General features: G+C 44.2%; 1 protein-coding gene and 1 pseudogene across 6 annotated transcripts in view; one reads left to right on the top strand and one right to left on the bottom strand.

The window, feature by feature from the left end:
* ZNF462 (zinc finger protein 462) overlaps window positions 1-19,298 on the bottom strand; it is a 134,239-nt gene extending 114,941 nt beyond the window's left edge. For 4 of the 5 annotated variants that reach the window (XM_080667228.1, XM_080667230.1, XM_080667232.1 and 1 more), the window contains exon 1: window positions 19,073-19,298. The gene's annotated coding sequence lies outside the window, so the exon portion shown is untranslated. Of the gene's footprint in view, window positions 1-18,401; window positions 18,447-19,072 lie in introns of all 5 variants that reach the window. The other variant, XM_080667229.1, reaches the window with a different exon arrangement.
* Window positions 19,299-19,580: 282 nt separating this feature from the next.
* The window catches only part of LOC308248359 (ferritin light chain-like), a 63,256-nt pseudogene continuing 59,427 nt past the window's right edge, over window positions 19,581-23,409 (top strand). Inside the window, exons 1-2 of the transcript in view lie at window positions 19,581-19,826; window positions 21,747-21,843. The product of the transcript in view is annotated as a ferritin light chain-like (transcript). The remainder of the gene's footprint in view (window positions 19,827-21,746; window positions 21,844-23,409) is intronic.

Below are 23,409 nucleotides of genomic sequence, written 5' to 3'. Positions count from 1 at the left end.
ACATTCATTCAAGAACTAAAGTCAAAGGTGAAGAAGCATGTTTTCTGAATCTGATTGAGCATCTTCAAAGAATGTGACTATGATCCTGGTTCCATTGATTCATTCTTTCAATTCTGTTAAATTGATAGGAAACACTATATTCTCATCTTTTCTGTCTCTACCCACCTCCCCATATTCCTTGTTTCCATGCCACAGTCCTTTTAGACTTAATAGGTCAAATAAAGTCTTAGAAAAAGATCTGTCTTCCTTTTTCACATAAAACTACAAATGAGTTTCCTCCAGAACCATTGGCCTTGAATTGCTGAGTATTCCTGAGTTTGAACTTTTCCTTTCCAAAGTTTCAGACTCAGTTCTACAAAATCTAACTTTACAATGCCCTGCAGAGTCATTCATTCAGGGTCATGCTAGTAAACTACCAACAATCACACTCTCCTTGGCTTCTTTAACCCAGATTACATATCCGGCATTCTTACTTGCAAAATATATTTCATATGGATCTTAGAGTTGGGCAGTTTCCCTTGATGAAGAACTTACATTAACTCTCATTTTTAAATTAAAATGTCAGTGCCAAATCTCCACTTACTGAAGCTGAATGCTGAACAATAACTGGAGTAGCAATTATTGTTTAGAAGACACTGAAAGATAATGTTCCGTTTCAGAAATCCAGGTGTATTAAAGGAAGATATTTAAAAGTAATATGACCTTTTAAAAAGTGCTGGATCTGGTTACGGACTGAACACATTGACTATGTACAGCTGCCTGGGCACTGACAATACTGGCGAAGGAGGGAAACCCTGGGCCTGCCTTTCTGTAGCTTCTAGTCTAGTCCCATTCCGTAATTAATTATGAGACAAACCAGTGGGTTGCCTTTCAAAGCTGATTTGGCTAAATTTTAACTAAGATCTTTTTCCCTGAAAATAGTCAACAAGGCTTCATGGAGCACCAACATATGGCGCACTGGATGAGGGGTCAAATGAAAGAGGCTTGTAAGAGTCGTTCATATTGTGCAGTCTTTGGGATTCTGGACACCCAAATACTCCCATCCAGGCTCTTCTTGGGAACTGTCAGGTTTTTCTTTTTAAAGAAGTTGGTTGTATAACCATAGTCAAAACAAAACAAAAACCCAGAACGTCATCTGAGGAATTTAATAAATAATCTATTACAGAATGTTCAAGATAGTACAAACAGAGGTTAAGGCACTTTTCTTCCCCTTTACAAGATTTGGAGTCATGTTTCATAGAGGAGCACACTGGCTTTTAAAAGTCACCATACAATAGGATCCTGCCCAGCCTCTAAGGACAAGAAGCTAAATATTTGTCAGTCCCACAGCTACAAGCTTCAAGGAGCCCCTCACAGGGATTTCATTTGGACTCCACTGTACTTTGACTTGTAATCAGATAGTCACTGTTTAATAGTGTCCTGTCTATACTAAGTGTTCCTAAGGATGGGAGGAAAAGGAATTAGTATTTTTATGTGCCCACTCTATCTCAGGTTCTGCACCAGAGATTTACATTCACACTCTCATTTATTCCCCACAAGATGTACAGAGTGGACTCCCCCACCTCCCTCCCCCCCCCCCAAAAAAAAATAAGGAAAGCGAGGATCAGAGATTAAGTTATTCACTCAAAGTCACACAGCAACTCTCTGGCTACATACCATGGCTCTCACTGCCAAGGTCTTCATGGGCCTCCCAACACCGATAGCAAAGGGTTCCTTTCTATGTGGTCTCTGTGCCAGGCAAGTGTTCCTTCGAGGATGAGAGCACGCTGCTCCCCACACAATCTCCAGGCCCCTTGAGAGAAGGTCCTGTGTTTCTCAGAGTGCCCAAACACTGGTGATGGAACAAGGTCAGGCCAGTTCCTAAGATACAAAGCAAGATGAACTCAGTGGGTCCTCCTGCCAATTGCCCTTGTCCTTACTCATCTGCAGGAGCATGCCAAGGCCTGCCTGGAATGACGCAGGAAGGGTCACCATGGGTGATCCTATACCCCTCCAGACTGTTACAAAATAAGAGCTCGGTGCTGAGACAGGCTGGCTCCTTGAAAACCCACCACCATTGTTTTGTAGGAATCAAGCTTCTTAAAGAAACCATTTGCGTCTGTCAATCTCCACCTTAAACCCAAGAGATACAAAGTAAAGCAGAGCCTAAAGGTAAAAGGTCTAAGGGATCTGTGGACCCAATCCATCTTGGAAGTCAAAGTCCTTATATTTCCGGCTGGCCATTCATTTTCAATTCCCAAAGGAGACAGAGTTTTCCCTTTTACTGAAGTTCTGACGACAAACACATTTAAATAGAGGAATACAGATGAATGTCATATTTATGAAAGGCCCAACTTGTGCCATTAATAAAAATGGACCCCGACAACCACTCTTTCTACTCTTCGCAGCTCCTCTAGACCAAGCCCAGGAAAGCAGGATTGCTGAAATGTAAAGCTACTTAACATAAACAAACAGAGAGGCCACACTTGGGTTAGGAGATGTGGCTAATTTTAGATGACTGTTTCGTATGTGATGAAATGGAGCCTGGACTTCTCACTGGCTCCATGCAACCCTCGCGCCTACATTTAACCAACTCCACCTCAACTTTTTTCTCAACTATGGAAAACAAGTGGCAAGGCAGCTGAAAGGAGGAATTCATTCCTGCTCTGTGAGGTCTTCACACTGGCCGATCTGCTCCATGGCTTGATGCTGAGAGGAATTCAGCTTTTAGGAACATCTGATGCTAGCCGGGCCTTGCAAGTGTTTCGGCTGATCCGCATCTGAGAGTGTTCACTCAACAGAAGCTGTGAAAATCCTCCTGAACAGGCAGCAGGAATCCAGAGAGCTCTTGGTGATCAAGTGCCACGCCGTGGGTCCCTTCCTGGGAAAGCTCTGGAAATACTCCATGCCTTGAATGCATACAGAACAGAGTCTCAGATATTACAAACAAGGCAAATATCATATTCAATGGACACAAGAATCCACTTTTCCAAGAGTCAGTGACTTGCTCTCCCTGTAACATAGCTGTGAAGTCCACTGAATGTCCAGCCAAGTGTACTTGTGAATTTCCTCCCCTCTCATGCCAACGAGAGGACCCGGTTCCAGCCTGGTGGCTTGATGTACTTGCTCATCAGTTTTCAGGTTTCACAAGGGAAAACAATCTACCCCTTAAATTGGAGAAGCTTTCTTTCCAGAACGAGACAATCCTGATGGCTCTCTCCAGTTACATAGCAATTATGTAATTGCTAAGCTTCTGCAGAATCACTGGAACCATTCTGCAGCCTTCTCCTGACTACAGCTGCAGCACAGTGTTCCGAGATGATTGCAGCCTTTGAACGGATGACCGGTCTCCAATCTGAGCACAAAGGGGTGTACAATGGGATTCCATCTCAAGCACAAAGACGCTCCTGCCTCACGAAGCCCTTTCTCCTCCTCCCAGGCTGTGCAGCTAACTCTTGCCTTTGCCCGCCCTCCATGTGTGCAGAGTGTGGTTCATTCTGTTTATACAGACAGGTTCCAAAAGAGGCAGATAATCAGCTGATGTTTTGCCATGGACCATGCACAAGGCAATCATTTAACACATAACATGGAAGCTCCAGAAGAGGACAAGATGCAAGGAGGGGCGGGAAGATCTCTCTAGGCTTCCTGCACTGGCATGAAATGAGTGCTTCCCTTCCTCCTGCCAGCTCCAATCCTTCATGTTGACATTACACATCCTGTACTGGAGATCCACCCCCATGCTGCCGCTTGCCCAGCTGAATTATCTCCTGCGTCACAGCGGTGGTAACAGAACTGCTGGCTCGGCAGACCTGAGAGCACCATTTCAACGCTTAATGCACTCAGCAACTGGACATATTACCAGTGCGCCGGGGCTGGTCTGTGGCCCTCTCAGCAGCCGAGCAATACTCGACCTAACCGTCTGCTAACCAGATGGCTGGTTTGCCTCTTGGGACCAAACTATTAAACTTTACTTTATTAAATTCTATGAAAATGTGGGGACAGTTTACAGCAGTGTGTCTGGTTCATCTCCAACAGGGTTGCTAAGATGAAAATGACCTAAAAATAACTGGAAACTCTACTACTTCACACCAACAGAGAACAAGATATTTCGGAGTAAATATTTAAATGAGTGATCTGCCAGATTACGTCCCCCAGCAGCACTGACTACATGCTTAGCAAATTATATTGTAAATATATACAAACAAAGACACAGAAATGCATGCATCTAAAGAGGGATCCATTTCCCACCGCCTTAAGCCACAGCTCACCAGCATCAGGCTCCAAGCTATTTGAATGCGGGCTAAGAACACCATCTCCGTCGTAATCACCCAATTACCAAAACAAAGAGCCCAACACAACTGACAGAGATGGAACATCTCCTGGGTTCGACCACCTAGGCACACCGCAGGCCAGCTAGGTAGGCAAAAGGCGCTCAATAAATGTTTTGATGAATAGATGAAGGGACACATGTTTCTTAAATATAACAATCCTATAAAACACGTTCTTTCCAACTCTATCATCATCCCACAACTGCTAACGAGGCGTGCAAAGCCAGGCGGCAGATGAATGGCAAGGAGCAAGCCATCTGCACCAGAGGCGCTGGATGGCCACTAATTGATTACTGCAAATGAACTGCAGAGGTGGCCCTTTATTGGGTCCCTGGCAGGGTGCTGGGTGCTTTATATACATGAATGCCCCTTGGCCTTCACCAGAGAGAATTCCATTTTTAAGGATAAACTGGAGGCTAGGAGCAAATCAGGAGCCTGACCCAAATTAAGCCAATCACCTTTCTACTACTTTGTAGTCACAAGGAAGGAAGGACCCCACAATTTTAAAGAACTGAACACTTGTGAAGGTGGCACTCCCAAAATAGCCCTCAGTTCCAAGGAAACGGGGGGAAAAATCTTTCCACTCCCAGAGCTTTTCAGACATCCTAGGAAGTCATAGTTTCAGATACTATTGTATCTCCCCACACTTCTTATTCTACTGAGGGAACTCTAGATTATTATAATCACTACCACACCCAAAGTTACTTCTCCACTCCTTTAGTTGGGGCTCCACCCTTTGAGGCCAAAAAATCTCTCACTTGAAATCATCCTAGAGATCTGAACCCCAGTAAGTACATGCATGTCTCTTTCTCTCTTCCTCAAATATCTCTGGACACGGTTTTAAAGTGGTGACTGTAAAGTTTCTTATAATTAAAAACAACTCCTTTGTCTCTGGGAATTTTCAAAATAAATACATACATAGTTCTTCTTGGGTAACGTTTTTAACAGGTGAAAAATAGATCACTCTACTGTTTTACCGAAGAATCACGTGCGCGTCCTTTCTCTGCCACTAACAGCACCACCACCACCACACTCTACCACCAGGGAGGCCACCGATGTGCTTCTGACTTGGAGCAAACCAGGTTAGAGAAGTCCTGTTAGGCCCTATCAACACCACTTCACATTTTGAAATATCATCTACCCTGAAGGCATTCTAAAATTAGCCTCCTTACCCTGAGATCTCAAAGCATCTGATATTACAGTACGTTGGTAAGACCAAGTGGACATGGACTATTAAAATAAACACTTGCACAGAGAAGACCAGAGCAATTCTCAGCAAGACCACAAGACAGCCTCCAAACAGGCTCAGCCCTATCTATATGAGGGAAGCCAAAGAGGCACCCAACCTTTTCAGAAGACAGCATAGCCAGTATTTTCACTGCAGTAAGTAAATTTTCTTAGCAAAGCCATTTTGCCAGAATGATGCCGGACAATAGGAACAGTAATAACATCTTTCTTCCAAAAAAGCTCAGAGAAGTTCAGTGATTAAAAATTTGTTCCCCCACAAGACTTCAAGGAATCATTCTGCAAGGTTGGGATAGGTTTTGTTACCACGTACATGTTCTTGTCTAAGAGGACATCAACCCTCAGGTTGTTCACAAATCCCTACTGAACACACACACATCAGCTATAGAGTGCAAGCTGGAAAAGTCTACCTGAGAATGGGCACTACTCATCAGTTAAGGCAGACATGGTACAAGATTAATCAGGCAGGATTCACAACACTGAGTTTAAGACCAAGGATGAAAGAATTCACATCTGGCAAAGCCCTGGGAGAAGATCTTGACCTCAGTTTCTCCATCAGAGAGGAAGGAAGAAACGATCATTTTTCAGGTACCAATTATGAACCAGGACCTAATACACTTAATAGTTTTTAGGTCTATGTTAATTCTACAGATTCTTATTATCCCCTTTTCACTGGGTAGGAAATCATGGGAGCAGAGAAGTTAAGTGACTTATTCAAGGTCCTACAGCTAGGAAGGGACAGAGCCAAATTTCACCCTGTGCTTGTATAGTGCCGAAGAGTGTGCTCCACCCACCACACGTTACTTCCTTAATGAAGACCTCTGCACTGAAAGATGCATGTTCACCCAGAAATACGGAGAACTCTGCACTCCCGATGTTCCAACAAAAAATAAAGTACCTCTCCCAGGGAGAATATATACACAGTTGACCCCTGAAAAGGGGGAGGGAAGCAACTGCCTTCACAGTCAAAAATCTGCATATAATTGAAGTCAATCCTCAGCTTACAGATTTCCAACCATGGATGAAAATATATACACACGTACATTTACAAATGTATACACACAGACCTATATCTATCTGTCCGTTTGTACACATATACACCCACATATACGGCAGCCAAGTTCCTAGTTGTTCTTCAGACAGTTCAACTGCATTGAAGTGTAGCCCTGGCATGCAAACTTTACGTGCGTTATTTCCCCATATAACTTGCATGTCAGAAAGGGAAGGCTGCCAAGTGACAATCTGACCCAGTGATTCACTGTGTCACACCAACATGTCCACTTCTGACACAGGTTGCTGTTTGTATTTCCTAGAAGCCACTAACTTCATTTGGGAAATAAACAGCAAACAGCATCCTCGGCAATGACATGTTCCTTTTCTGTGAGAATACACTGGCGGCAAATGTCATAAATTTGGGGGAAAGAGGGTAATATAAAGTGGCAAGCTCCCCCTCTTTATTCCTTAGACCTTAATGATCATGTGATAAGGCAGTATCTTAAACACAGATGACTCTCTTTTCCCTTTCAAGATTATGCCTTATAAAGTAAAAGATTTATTCAAATGAATCACATTAAGTCTACTGAGCAGGTTTCATGTGCTGAAAGACACAATCCAGCCAATTTTGGATTTTTATGGCTGAAGATTCCTATTTGCTGGTTTATGAATGTTTTCCAGTCATTCGACTCTCAGAACTTTTTTTTTCTGTAGACAACAGGCTACACAATATGTGTATGGTCATAGACAAAGTAATATTGCCACCATCCTTTCCACTAATGTGGGGAAATGATGGAGGTGTCGAGAAGGGAAAGGGGGCAGTGGGGACATTGGAAATTCACCACCATTCAGAAGCTGCTTCAAAAAAGATCGCTAACACTTACCTGTGCTGGGGGTCAATTTTGGTAATTGTAGCTGACGTCTAGAAACAGGGTTATGAATATAATTATCATGAAGCAGCAACTGGGCAATTCTAACCTAATTAAGCCCACTGACTAGATTATCGTTTTCCCCCTAATAAATACATAACATTTAACACTTGCTAATTTCAGGGTCTATGGGTGATGTTCATTCATATTAACAAGCTACAGCCACAGGTCAGAGAAAGAATGGGTGAGGTACTCAGATTCTTGAGTCCACCAAGGGGTTAGGGATGGATTTCAGGGACAGCTGACATTGGTTCTTCAATACCACTTCACTTCTCCGCCCCCCAAGAGAAGAATGAGTGACGAGAACTTCCATATAAGTTCTGGACACAATTCTGCTTTCTTAAAGAGTCGCTATTCTATGTGAGCTACACAATGTGCTTCTTCACATTACAATGGAATCTGTCTTTGAAGATGTGATTTCCTTTTCTTTTGAGTGGAATGAAGGCTTCCTCCCCTGGATCTAAGTACAGAAACTTTAAACATTTACCTCCAGGACATGCTCTGAGGCTTCCTCTCCTACCCCACCTCTCATGAGTGTATTTTCAAATTCAATGTCCTATTCCCAACTGGGTGTCACTGCAGGCACATGGATAGAAGACCCAATTTACCTTCACTTTTTGCAAAGCCCCTGAGGGTAGTCTGGGTAGATTTCTCTTCAAAGAAGTGAGAGGAAGGCTGAAAAAGCAGGCAGAGGGCTGGTCTTGGAGAAAGGCTAGTGTGAGGGAGTGACTCAGATGGCTAGGCACCACTGACTCGGGTCTCAGTTGATGCTACCTAAGACTGAGTGGAGTCCCTATTGCTCTTAAATTAGAAATCCCATCTGGACAACCACATGCTTCATATAGGTTAAATTTTACTCTCTTCAACTATGGAGTTATTTTTTTCTGAGCAATTTTTCCCATATCTTAAGAAAACAATGGTTTTAGTAAGTTTTGTAGATATGAATGGCAGGTAAAAATGGGTGACTTTGTGGCCTTCTTGTACACATTACATACAGGACACATGCTTATCCTCCTACAAGGACCTGGGTATGAGTCTGTCTGAACAGTTCCATAACAAAATTAAGATTTTATAAAAACGACTACTAGTTGCTTCGAGGTTAAAGAGTCTATTCAGCAATTAATGCCCAATTCCCTGTCTTACAGAGAAGCTACTGTCCTAAATATCACAGGGATATCTGGACCTGTTCCATCTCCCTTAGTACATCTTGTTACTCTATTAAGGCATCTGTGGTCATCCATGAACAGCAGCTTCCTTACTGTACTGTGATGTTTCAGGGAGAAGCAAATAGAACCAAAACATTCATCATGTCTCCATGATCTAAATAGAGCACATGGTGATCACTGAAGGGCGTGGGGGACTCTCGCACCCAGCCTTTGAAGAGTATCTGCACTGTTTTCCCAAAATTAATGGAACTAATTTTCAAATATGTCTATGCGGCTTCTGAAAAACCTTCTCATGTCTACGGTCACCAGAGCCAGCACGGCACTGAGACCTTCAAAAAGGGGCCCTAAGGGGGCAAAAAATCAGATACTTCTCTATTAAAAAAACAATGTCATAAAGCATATCTTCCTGCCATACGACAGGTGCTCTTTTTAAATATCGAAATGTATAACTACTCTGCAGCACTAAGCTTGACACAGTACAATTTAAAAATAGTTATTCTCTAAATTTCTTCCTACATGGTCTCTTGCTTCCCCCTCCCCTCGCCCCATCTGTGTAACTCAGAAGAACACAAAGAGGTACTCTTCAGTTAAACACACTTTGTCAAGCTATTACAGTAAGTTATACCTCTCATATTAACTAATATATCACAATTAATTTTCCATTATGCTCAGATTTCCTTCCAGAACACTAGGATATATTCCTGGCATAAGCAACTGGAAGAGATAAACCATCAGGAACATAAGCTATTAGCATACTAAGTAATAACCAAGGCCAGTTCCCACCAGCCAAGAGCCAGGAGGTAATTCCCCCAACCCCACACCTTGTGGCTCCATGACCTTGGGTAAATTACCTCCCAAACGTCAGTTTTTCTCTACCGTATGAACAGTCTCTGGTTCATATTAAATGTTAAATAAGCATCACCTAGTATTCATATGAACTATTAGTCACTCCAGGAGGAGAAATAGCATTTTGTTGAAGGTCCATGGGGTCTTCCCACTCTATAGAGGAGTTGGCAGCATTTTTTGAGGAAGCAATCATATTTATTCTCCTTACAGACAGTAATCTTACCCAATATTAGAAGAAACAATTTTCAACTGACAGCAGAAGAGAGAAGCTCTTGCAAATGAACTCTGACATTCAAATGAAAATTGTCTCTTCCATACAGATTTCTTCCCCAATTATCATTACTAAATAATAAATAGTCTCTGAGAAGATCATTTAAAATAGAAACCATTGAAGAAAAGTTTCTGTCTGATAACTACTTGTAATTGAAATCTTTGCATAATATCCACCTGGTATCTATTTTTGGCCATATTTAGTCTATAACCCAGTGTTCAAAAAATTGTTTTAAATATATTTTTATTGATTTCAGAGAGGAAGGAAGAGGGAGAGAGAGATAGAAACATCCATGATGAGAGAGAATCATGGATCGGCTGCCTCCTGAAAGTCCTCCACTGGGGATGGAGCCCACAACCTGGTCATGTGCCTCTGACTGGAATCGAACCTGGGACCTTTCAGATCGCAGGCCAACGCTCTAGCCACTGAGCCAAACCAGCTAGGGCTTATCCCACATGAAGGACCCCTAAATCAGGTCCAATCTGGGCTGAGTGATTGATGCTCGATTGCTAACCAATTGGTCACAACACAGAGGGATGATGTAATTAGGGATTGGAATAGCTAAACATTCTAGACCACAGTGGCCTTACTTTGGATTTTAAAATGCCAGGATTGGATTGACAGAGCAGCCTGTGATGCGTGGCTGAAGCAAATGGCTTAAGCCCAAACTGGACAATAGGTCTATTCCTTTCCCCTCTGAAATAAGCATGTCTTGGTTCTTCATTTCTTGTAACACCCAGAGCGTAGGTCGAGAAGCTCTATGGATAACTTTAGAGAGGACTATCACATTTTCTGCCCATTAATAATGCAGCTATTTACTGCTGTGCTCTAGTCTCTACTTCATTCATTTTCCAGGAAAATCTCCACCTAGGCCTACTTACCCAGTTCTCCTTCCATCTGTCCTTTATCAGAAAAGCTGTATTTGTAACCCCAAAGTCACATAAATTGTCTTCCAAGCCCAATTCTATTTTTCACAATAAGAACAGACCTAAGAATGTGGGTCTGAGCACTGGTCTTCATATTTCACATGCAATAGGTACCAAATTACAAGGTCTTTTTCCACTGGCTTTATTGTTTTCTTAAAAGCAATGCCTTTTATTCTTCCTGGAGGCTCTTCCCAGTGGACAGGCCTCTTCTATTTTCACTTGTCAATCATTCCCCCCTGCCTCTCTCCTTTTCCTTGTCCCATCCAAGCAGTCTCTCCTTCCCAGCAAATTTCCACCACGTAATTATGGCAATGCTTCAGCCTACTTTTCTGTTAGCTTAACAACCCTGTCTATTTTCTACTTGTGCTGATGCTACTGTTTGCTTTTCTGACGGGCTAATCCGTGTATCCTTTCAAGGCCTAACTTCCCCTACCATGATAGCAGCTGGAGCTCTAATTCACAGGTGCCTTCCAAAGCTTTTCATTAACAATAGAAATGAGATGGTTTATAAGCCCATTTCTTAATCTGCAGGTGAGTATTGGAACCTTTGTGCAGCAAACATCTTTCAAGTATCCCACATTGTGCCACTGCACAATTATTTTCTGAGTAATAAGTACAATGTTATAGGCACATTTGTAGTGTTAAAGGGAAAATGTTCCCTCAGAGGAATCAGCTCCCCCGACCCCTGGCATTTCCCAGCTCCAGCGAGAAGCACTCAGCTGACATGAGCAAAACTGAAGAATAATGACTTTACTCTCTTAAATCTGAACAGGGAAGAGAAGAATTCCAAAATCTGAAGGCCTTAGCTCATGTTCTGGTTCAACTGGCCAGACGAGGGCTTAGGGAGTGAGTTTGGCCTCCCCCAGCTGGGCTCTGTGGCAGCTAAGCCTCTCCACAAATCCTGGGCTTAATTACTTCTGACACAGTTGTCTCGCCTGGGCCTCCAGCTTCTTTTGTGCTCAAACCAATCTGAAGTCAACGGTAAGTCCTTGCTTACTCATCTTGGTTAAATGCTTAATTTCCAACCAAGTGATCCTAAAACATTTAAATCAGGATCCATTGATTCCTAATAGAATTTTTCCTTGCATCGTCTTTGTTAAAAGTCTACTCAAAAACCTACCCAATAACTTTCTGAATTAAGCGATCTTCACCTCAAGAATTTATTCTTGAACAAACAAGTAACCATCAACCTTCCCTTCACCCCTTCACTCTGCTCTTTGAACGAAGTGTGGGGTTAAGATGTGGACAGGCACAGCAGAAGTATTTTATTAATATCCAGAAGCAACATGCAATGAACTGCACAAGCAAACCCATGAAAGGAAGAAAATCAACACCGAAATAACCATGACCTGGCACAAAGAGAAACCTTCCATCCAAGGATAACTCCAGAAAAAAAGGTCTCTAGCTAGCTAGGAATTAGTAGGAATGCTTTGAAGACACCACGTAATCTGCTCACCAGAATTAAAAGACAATGCAATTGCAGGAGACCATACTGGTGCCCTCTTGTACCATACCCACGCTACTTGTCTTTCCAAACCCTCAAAACACCAACTCTGTGTTGGAGCCACACATCCAAAGACTAAAAATCTTATGTATGCTTCAACTGCTGAGGACAAGAGCCCTTAGGAAGTAGATAAATTTGATGATAGTATTTCCAAGCAGAAAATGTGAATCCAAAACGCTTCCAATTGACTTCCTATTTATCAGTGTGTGCAGTTCTCAAGATACAAAGTTCAAGGGGACAAAAGATTCAGAAGAGCTTCCTAGTCAACAGCAAACACAATCTAAAGCATAAAAATCCATTTTCCCTTTGGAAACTTCTTCTCGTGGGTCTCATAAATCCAGGAGACAGTTCAATTTAGGATTATCTTTTCTCTAATAACCCCACCTCCCCAACTTTTTTCCCCCTTTCAGTACTGGCATGCAAACCATGCTGTTTTAACTTCTTTCCTGTTCTCCCAGTTCTTCTGGAACATTTTATTTTCGACAGTCAACTCATTTGGAGGAATGCCACACTGAGGTTCAACTGTTTATAGCGTTAACTGTGTTCCTGCCAGAAGTCCACATCCAGTACTACCTTCTCCAGACTGCCTCCTGGATTGAGTATTTATGCTTTGGTTTGGAAGAAGCTTAGAAAATGTGGAAACTTCCAAACATCACTCTTCTTTGCAAAGTTGCCTTCACTTGTCCAAGAGGAACCAGAAATGGAAACCCATTTCACCCTTCCTAAAGTACTGACCCATCTCTCTCTCTCATGGTTAAATACTACTCTTGTTGTTCAAAAGTCATTTTAAGGGTGCCTTTGTGTAGAGCAGGGAATGGGAAGTAGCTAGCCATTGGTCTGCAAGAGAGAATTGGGCTCCTAGAAGGTACACGGAGGTCACGTTTCTGGATGAGTACAGAAAATCACCAGTAATTGTTTTAGACTAGATTTCACTCTCTTGGACTTTCATTAGTATTACAAAATGGCACCTCTGAAAGAAGCCAATTTAAGTCTGTACCATGTTGCAAAATAGGTTCTCAGAGTCCAATTGTGGGCACTTTTGTAAGCTGCAATTGACCCAGACAAACTTCCAAAGAAGGGCATTTGAAAAGGACTCCCAAGCCCTGGGTGACAGAACTAGAGAGGAGAAGAGGACAGTGAAAAGCACAGCTACAAACCCAATCGCTAAAACTTGACTGAAAGTCACACGAATAAAATGGCCTCTGGAGTGTCACTCCTGTAAGTGAAACCATGTCCAGGCCAGGGTTCCCCAACATGTGAAATTCAACTAACACTAATTCAACTGCCCCACTAATGTATGATTAGTGTCTTGAGATGGTGTTTCACAAACCGCTATAATCATGTGCACTGGGGCAGCAGAAAGGGTACTGGGTTGGGAGTCAGCCGACCTGAGTTGTAGGCCTGGCTTTGTTACAGCTGAACTTTCTGACCTTGGGCAAGTCACTTCAAGTCTTGGTGCCAGTTTCCTCTTCAGTAAAATGCAGAGGGGGGCGGGGAGATTTGAAGTTGATGATCTCTCTAAGGCACAAAACAACTAGCTTCTCAATTATAAGTTCTAACTGGTGAAGATTAAATACTTAATACTCATCACTTAAGGTATCTCTTTGTCAGTTTTTAATGTTAATTTCTACTTGGGAAGTATTTTTGTCCATCACCCCAAAACCTCAGCTTCATCTGGGTGCTCCCTAGAGTTCTTTCATATTATAATAAATGCCTCTTTTCTTTTCCTTTCTTATTTTTTTTTTAAGTAACCTTCCCTAAACTAAGAATTGTGACTTGTGCTATTAAAAGAGCTTAGAACTTCCCATTTCCTTGCTAGGGCTAAAATTAAACTGTCCATTCCTTAGGGCCCAACATAACATCTGCCAGATGTCTTGGCATATCACACAAGAAGAGGAATTTTGTTCTAGCACTATCTCTTCTCCTCTCTGTTTTCTCATAATCAATTAATAGGTCACCAGCTAATGTTTCTGTCAAGGCCACCAACTTCATAAGTATCTGAACCTCACCAAAGATACTTGCTTTCACACACACACACACTCACACACACACACTCACACACACACACTCACACACACACACACACACACACACACACACACACACACAGTGATCCCCCACCCCTCAGTTCACTAGATTTTTAGTGATAGATCCTGGAAATATTTTCCCCCACTACTTTTGAATTTCCTTAGTTCCCATGTACCAATCATCCACTTATACACTCCTGTGAGACCCTTTGCAATCTGAGTTCATTATTTACGTATTTCCTAATTTGTGAGTGTAGTATTGTGAAATAGCACCTCTGTTCTCCAGTCATCAACTTGAAACATTCAATACAGCTTTGTCAATGCTCTATCCCATAAGGCAGTGAACTATAAGTCTGATAGAAGCACACACCACAAGGAAGGTAAGTAAGGTTACCTTAACCAAAAACACTAACAAAAACAAAAACACCCCACTCAACACCAGGAAAGAATTCAAGATAGACCAGACTCTATTAAACTCCATCACACAAAAAACAGAACTCTTTCCCAAGGCAACTTGACCATTCTTTTCTTTCAGGAAAACTGACCACAAGTGCTCAAGTCCATTAGTAGGGTTGTATTTCTTTTCCCCTACTGTCTTCTGGAAGACTCCTTAGAAAGATTTTATATATTTATATATAAAAAGTTTATTTAAAAGTTGTCTCTAACTCCAAAGAGTGGGGGAAGAAACAAGTCCTCAGGGAATGTGATCAATGAATCAGATGGACATAAATCCAATATGAGCGATATTATGGACTACAAAGTTCCAACAAGAATATTTTTTAAATGAGTGTGTATCATAGCTCACATATACTTCTTCAGAATGATTTTTTTGATGATATATTAGTTATGGCAAAAATTTGCATAATGAGCCTCATCCACTAGATGCCTCAAAAACAAAAAGGATCTCTGAGCTTTGACATCAAATGAGAATGTTCAACTTGACACTCTTTTTAATTCTCTCATAATGGTTTATCCAAGATACTTGTCCCGTTTCAAGTGTATATTCTAGACAAACACAAGAAACCATGTGTTTAATATTATGGTACTTCCCATACTGATGAAGGGACTCAGAGATGGGATGGGTCTGTTAGGTAAACTGTTAATAAAACATTTTTTCAAACTCCAAAATGCCTTTTAGACACTTAATTCTTTCCTTCCAGAAAGCTCATCTCTATAAGACTGTCTATAAAAACACTAAAACATTTGGTTGCAAAGTAAAGAAATGTGGTAAGTCAAACTGTTGGACTGGCAACCAGTTTGTCAGATTTTTCCTCCAATTGAAATAAGTAATTAAGCAGTTGTCCTCAACAAAAAAAGATATTATGGAAGTTTGCTTCAAGATCAATGTATAATGTATTTGTGTTTACATAAACATATCTGGTAAATTAGATGCAAAATTATCTGGTAATTACTTTCCCAAATAACTCCTTATTCCATTGCATTTGAACTTCTGAGTTTGAGCATGCAGCATCTTAACATGCACTACGAAATTTAAATAAAACATTGATGACATTCCTCTTAAGAGCAAAAGCAATGGGCATCAAAAGATAACATTCAAAAATGAATAATAAAAGGTATGATTTCATGTAAGATCTTTAAAGTGCTCTTGGAGAGGCCTAGGTTTTGAATAAAGACGCAGAGATCTGAAGAGAAATATTTTTAAATGAGCATGCACATTAATTGAAAACCACACATCTTCATCTGCAAAAATCAAGGATTTACTTCATTGACCAGGGACAATTATCAGCTAAAGAACCATGTGTTTCCCCCTCTCCTTTCACACCCCTTAGAAGAACAATAACCCTCAATTAGTGACACAACAGTTTGGTTTGAAAAATGTGATGTTGTCATATACAGCACTGTGCATTCACTGAATGACACTGCTACCAGCTACTCAACAGAATATAATTGCATCTGGAATCTAAAACCACTTCAATATGCACAAAAATACTGTAGACACAGAAAACTTCACACACACACACACACACACACACACACACACGCACACAAATCTGACACATAATGAGAAAACAAGAAAAAAGCTGGTATAAGTCGCTCACCAATGTGCTCCTTGTTTGTGTTGAAGCTGGTACCTTTCTGTCTTCCTCCTTGATTGAAACAAGGTCTAATCAGCTTCCTTACAATACATTAATTGGATCTGAATCTCCTCCAAGTTCTCATTCCATCGTGGAGCCCTCCTCACCTATCTTCAACAGTCCATCTAAAATTCTTCCAACATCTCCCCTCATCCTCAAGATGGCTACCTTACCTAATGGAAAAGCAACATCTTCATGGTTGGCTTTTATAAAATCCTCAAGCATTTCAGGATTTAGGTCTTTACTTGGATCAATTACATACATTCTCTAGAACTAATCTGTGAAGAACTCCAATCAATGTGTGTGGACTGAGGTAGATCCTTTCTTCACATCATCCTCACAAAATGTCTTCCTAGAAGACTAATAAATTCACCCCAATTAAAAAAGGTGTAGAGACCTAGACATAGGTTTTCTCAACTGACATAATCTTTAAAAAAAATTTTGTTTCCATAGTGACACTGTTAAGAAGACATTTGATATTTGTGGAGACTCACAGTACTTGAGAACACAGAAAAAAACCAGCAGGATGGAAGGGAAGGGGGAAAACAAAGGAACTAAAAGAAGGCCTCACACACACATGGAACAACCTGAAGAGAAATGTGGACCCTGGAGAAATTGGTGTCAGTAAGGCTTCCTCTGAGATCTTGTAGGATTTGTTGTTGGTTTTTATTTTGTTTTGTTTTGTTTTTCCCCAGAGATCAACCCAAACCAGACAATAAAGTCTTGCAATGCATCAAAACCTGATGATAGCCAAGCCCAGAACTCCATAATCTCAGCTGAGGGCACCACCGCCTTTACAATGAGGAAAGTCACCATTTCCCGGTGACTTTCAGGAGATCTGCAGCAGCTGAAAGTTGTGCGAGGACCTCAGTGGAAAATGTTTAAGGCTTTGCGCCTTGCCTTTCCTGAAGGAGGTCAAAACCCTTCAGGTCCACTCAAAAAGGAAAAAAAAAAAAATCCAAAAGTTTACTTTAAAATGGAAACAAACATCTCAATAACTTGTGAAAGCACTCCTTTGGTGGGAGAAAAATCTGAGCAGCCCTTAAAAGCCCCTCATTTCCTTGTGTAATGAATAGACAGTGAGGAACCACCACAAGACTTCCCCCAGGAAAGGGAGAAGGAGTAGGCAGGCAAGCCTCCTCCTCCAGCCATCACCACCAGAGCTTCAAAATGGAAACATCCATAATTCTACAAACACTTCTCATCTCAGCTTTGTCTCCTGGAAACTCGCTCTCCTCCATTTTCTGGTGGAGTTACAACATGACAGGGCTTACCTGACTCAGTTCCCAGCTCCCAACCAAACTAGTCACTTCCTCCAAAACCTGCAAGCCACCTCCAGAAACAAAACCAAAGCAAACCAACAGCCAACACAGACACTCAGACACAGCTCCCCCCGCCCCCCAACCCTGGGAGAAAGCCCCAACTGGTTGGTCTTTTCCCATCCCAGGCGCGTGCTTAAAAATGAAACTTTTTTTTTTTTTTTGGTAGGGGAGGAATATGAAAGAAACTCCAGGCAGCCTCCCTCCCTCCCTGTAGGTTCGAAGCTACAATGAAAAGAAAATGAGGGTTCCTTCAGGAATGGTGAAAAGCCTGGAGAATGAACGTGAGAAGGAGCTTTGTGTTTTGGAGTCTGGACTGGAACCAAAGCAGACAGCTTGCAAATGGAGGACAAGGGAGATAAAGAAAGGGAAAGAGAGGGGCTGCTCCAATGGGGGGGCGGGGGGCGGCTGTGGCTTCCCCTCATGCCTGGAAGGAGGGCAGACCCCTGGGAACTGCACCAGGAGTGAGAGGACCCTCAGGCCCCTGCTTTCTTTTCTCCCTTCCCCAGGAGAGCCAAGCGTATGTAATGGCTTCTCCTCTCCTGAAACCGTTGTCCTCTTCCACCAGTCGCTTCTGAACCCCCAGCCTGGAGATAGCTCCTCAGCTGCTCCTGGACCTGCGCCCCCCACCCGGCCGGTGCCCCCCGCTCCTGGCCTCTGTCCTCACCAGCAGCACCACCAACAGCAGTAGCAGCAGCAGCAGCCACCCCCCGGACACATCCCGACCCCGCATCCCAACTTCGGAGACAGAGAGAGAGAGAGAGTCAAATACCTGAGGAAGAGGGGGGGTGCCAATCCGCACGGGTTTGCCATCGGGCTGGGGACAGGCAGACAGAGAGGGGGAAAGGAAGGAGAGGGACAGAGAAAGAAAGAGGTCAACCGGCTCAGGTCGGGGCGGCTCGGAGCGCTCCCTCCTCTGCCCCTTGCTAGCTCCCTCTGGCTCTTGGCTGAGGTCGCCTCCCGCTCTCCACCCCCCTCTATGCCCCTACTCCTGTCCCCACGCTCGGAGCATCCGTCCTAAGCCTCCAGCTCTCTTCTCACTCATCTTTCATTTTCTCTTCTCTCCATAGAACTACACGAAATTAATTAAGCCACAGCGCTCCGCTGCCCCCAGCAGAAGAGCAGCCAGCAGGAAAAGCACAGCCACCTCACTGCCACTGCCACCACCACCTTCTCCACCTCTTCCTCCTCCTCTTCCTCCCTCGCTTCTCCTCCTCCTCCTCTTCCTCCTCCCCCTCTCACTCTCCCTCCTCCCCCTCCTCCTCTTCTCTCTCTCGCTTCTTCTCTCCCAACAGCCAGTCCATGCAGGGGACTTCCTCTCCTCCCGCTCCACCAACCCTCCTTGGCCGAATGAATGAGCGCGTTTGTGCGTCCACCACCCCGCGCTCTCCTCCCGGGAGCACTCGGACCACCCCGAGGTGTCTATTAATTGCAGTAACTTACAGAAGAAGCGTCCCGGCGCCGGGAGGTGTTTCGGGTTCTCCAGCCCCACCGCCTCCTTATCCTCTTTCTCTTTCTCCTCTTCCTGCTCGGGTTATTGTTGTGGAAGTTGTTTGGGAGTCTCATGTGCTTCTGCCGGGTCTCAGCAATGGAGGATCGCCATCTTCCCTGCCTTCCTCGGCTCCTCAGACTCTGCAGCTGCAGATGACCTGAGATATCCGTCTCTCTCTCCCTCTCCCTCCCTCCCTCCCTCCCTCTCCCTCTCACTCTCTCTCCCCTCTCCTCTTCTCTCTCCTCTCCTCCCTCTCGCGCGCGCTCTCTCCCTCCCTCTGTGTCTCTCTCTGAATAATGAGCAACCAGAGGGAGAGAGAAAGCAAGACAGAAAGAGAGAAGGAAGACAATCTTCTCCTGCCACACAAAACGCCGGAGCACCAGGGGGTGCGCGAAGCCTTTCTAATAACAACAACGTGCAGGAGAGGAAGAAAAGAGAAAGAAAGAAAGAAAGGAGGAAATGGGCTGGGGGCATAAAGGGGAAGAATTTTATCCAAGAGCTGGAGAAGAGCAGAAGGAGAAGCTGGAGGAGATGCTGAGGCTGCGGCTGCTGTCCCCCTCCCCCCTGCTGAACCCCAGAAGGAGGCAAGGTGGTTGCAAAGTTAAGGCTGGGACATTGTCTTTGTCACTTAGAGCAACACAGAGCCAGGCCAGTGAGATGCAAGAGGAGGAGGTGGCGACGGCGGAGAAGGAGGTGGTGGTGGTGGTAGAGGAGGAGGAGGAAGAGGAGGAGAAGGAGGCAAAGGAGGAGGAGAAGGGGAAGAGGGAGATGAAATGAATAAAGACCTGCGGAGAAGGCGGTGCGAGGAGCGCGGCGGCCGGGCTGAGACGTGCGCGCTCGCGTCCTGAAGGCGCCCGGCCGCCTTGGCCAGCAGAGGAAGCCCCCAGTGAGGACCCTATCCCGTGGCTCACAAGGTTCCCACCATCAGCCCTGCCCCGGAGGCCGAGCCCAGGGCCCAGAGAGTCCCTCACACGCATCCATCTAGAGGCCAATCTTTGCAAAGAACAGACATGGGGAACTAGAGGTTGCAAGTCTAAATCCAGATCAACCACGTGGGGCTTTTTAATCCCTTTCCAGCTTGCGGTGTATCTCCAGTGAAAAGCTCAAATTGTCCATTACTGGCACGTATTTTGAAGTCTTCTCCCCCGAAATAAAGGCTCATTGTGCATTTTATTTCTTTTCTGATATGGAAAGGGGGATGGGGAAGGGAGAGAACCTATCATTCCAAGCCTCGGAACCACCACTTTCTTTCCCTAACTTGTGAAATGTTTTGACGGCGCACCAAAAGGAAAAAAAAAAAAAAGCCTACTTAAATAACTTTACACCCTCCAACCCCGCGTTGTTTGCACTTTCTGGCCGATCATCTAAGGCTCGGAAAGTAACAATCAGCGCTCCTAATGATAAGGTGTCATGGTGTTGAAGACAAGAGAGCCAAGAAGAAGCTTTCACACCTTGATTTTTTTATTTGGTGTAATTTTCCCCAAATCATTCTGACCTATCCCTTTTGCAAAGGAGTGGGTCCCCACCCCCAACCAGGTGGGGCATCTCCTAAGGCTTTAATTTAATATGGGGGGGGGGAGCGCGCGCGAGGAGGGTGGGGGCAGTGCCTACAGTATAAAAATCAATACAGCAAGTCAGGAGCAATTGAAGTTCAAGGGCATGGGCTGGTTGTACCTATTTCTCGCATCCTCGAGTTGGACATCAACAGCCTGGGGAGAGAGAAACACGCAGCGCGCGGGGCAGAGACCTTAATTAAAGTTTCTTTTGTCCGTGTCTGAATTGGGGGATGTTGCTGGATTCCTTTGCATTGGGGAGCGCGCATCCGGTGGAGAAGGCGCGGTGGTGAGGATCCAGGGCAAGATTGCCCTCTTTAAATACTCACTCCTCCCCCTTCCAAACAACAGTCCAGGAAGATGTATCCATAAACCCATACAATAAAGGGGGAGGAGGAGGAGACGCGCGCGGAGTTGGTCTCTGTCGGAAAGCGGCGTGTCATAAACAGATCTGAATCCTCCTTTTCCTAGATATTTCCCAATCGTTTATTCTGGGGCAGAATCTCTCACCCAGAGGCACGATTTCACCCCCCTCCGAGTCAACACTTCCTGCCCTTTTCTCCTCCCACTCACATTGAAAAGCTTGGAAGCCCTAAAAGGGTGTTGATGGCGGGGGTGATAAATAAATAAATAAATGACACTCTACGCGTGCGGTGGAGAAGAAAGGAGGGGCAAGGGGGGGAGGAAAGACGAGGAGAGGCAAGAGAAAAAGTAGGTGAGGAGAACAAGGAGGAGAAAGCACCGAGACACGAGAGGGAGACGGGAGTCCAAAGAAAGAGAAGAGAAAGGAGAGTGGAGGACGGTACGGCTGTTCGGGACTGAAAGGATCCTGGCTTTGTGCAGAACTGGGAGGACTCTCCCTCCAGGTGCCTGCAGGGACTTGGGGAAGTCCTTCGGTCCCGAGCTCCTCCCCCACGGGACCCCAGGGGTGTCTGAGCGCCGGCCGCCGCTCCCCCATAAATTCCTCGTGGCAACGAGAAGAAACGCGCCAGGTCTCCGCCGTCCCTTTCAGTGCCCCGGCTGATAATTTACCTCTTTGTCTTTAATAAAAAGCTGACTTTTTCTGTCAAAGCCTGGCATGGGGAAAATAACAAGCGCATTTCAGGTTGAAAGCTCCTATGACTGCTGGGTTTTTGGAGGTTGTGATAAAAATCTTCATCGACGTGAAGGTACCTTCTGGGTTGGCTTGGGTCGGAAATCCTAAAATGGGGGCCGCCCTTCCCCAGGGGCAGGGGGGGCAGGGAACCAAGCATAGGGGAGGGAGGAAGAAGCGACGAGGTCAGAGGAAACCCGAGGCTCCTGGGGCACCGGAGGACTTCCCGCAGTCGGGGAATGAACCCTGGGGAGGAGCCTTTCGCGAAAACATGAGCGCGCCCCAACACGCCTCCGACCTCATAAACCCTCTTGGCAAAGACCCGGGAAGCGGCGGGCGGACTGGCCGCGGTGAACTCCAGAAATTAACCTGCGCTGCAATTAAACGGGCTGCCGCCCTTTCACACTCACCTCGAGCGACCGAAATAGAGAGCTCCCGACCCGGCCGCGGGGGGACCTGGCTCCTCCCTCCCGTCCCAGGAGGAGAGGACAAAAAGGGGAGATGGACTTGGAGATGGCCCCGCCCTTCAAACGCTCCAATCCTTGGAAACCAAACCTCCTCTCCAAGCCTCCACGTCTAGAAGGGACAAAGGCAGCGAGGAGATCCGGAGACCGATGGGGAGAGAGGTGGCTTTCGGGCTGCTCATGTGGGTGCATTGGGGGGAAGGTACAATGCCTAAGTTTCCATCCCAAATATAGGATGGTCTTGAGAAGACCACCTTCTGCTTTAGAAGCAAATTGATTTCCCAAAGCCATGAAGCAAACTACTACAAAACTCCCGCATACCCCTGCTTTTGGAAGGTGGGAAGGCTAATATTTCAATTACTGACTATATATATATATATATATATATATATATATATATATATATATATAATATATATATTTCGACTTTTTTTGGAGTCACAAATGTCTTAACTGCCCAACTAAAATAATTGAAATAAATTAAACCTGGCTGCGGAATGGGCTTTTGTTTGCTTGCTTGTTTTTATTGAGGGCAGTTTTCTTTCAAATGATAGTAAAGCGATTGGGTAAATAAAAGCTGGGTCAGTCAAGGAAAGCTTGGTGGCTGGAGATTTTATTGAAAATCTTGATAAACTTGGCACTTAAGTAACAGTAATTATGTTTTGCCATTATCGGACCATTAAGACAAACAGAAGAAAGTTCACACCTCCTGCTATTTCACTCCCTAAGAACATTCTCAAAGATAATGCAAGCCTCCTAGGTGGGTTATCTTCTCCACCAGGAGGGTTAATTTCTAAATTTTTAAATTAAAATGGAAAAGCTTAGATTTTGTACACAGCCAACAAATGTGAGGGAAGTCTCATGGGGACAAGTTGACTGGGTGAAATTTGCCTTTGTTACTGTACTCTAAGCCATTAACCCCTGGAGTCATATGGGATTTCAAGACTTTATTAATGACCCAGGAAATATGAATATGTTGGAAGTCTGGACTTTCTTCTCCCTTATCATGGGTGAGTGGCATACAGACTCCTCATAAAGGAAAATTATGGCTCATCAAAAGAGTGACTTTATGAGCATTAATAGAATAATAAATCTTGAAATTTTAGTTCAAGAAACAGTGAAGTCCTATAATCAGAGTGACCCATGCAAATATGATCCACTTACTTGCCCAACTCTAG

This window comes from Plecotus auritus, assembly GCF_963455305.1.
Source record: "Plecotus auritus genome assembly, chromosome: 5".
NCBI classification, from domain to species: domain Eukaryota; kingdom Metazoa; phylum Chordata; class Mammalia; order Chiroptera; family Vespertilionidae; genus Plecotus; species Plecotus auritus.
Note: the sequence above shows the minus strand (reverse complement) of the source record. Positions and strands in the feature narration are given on the sequence as shown.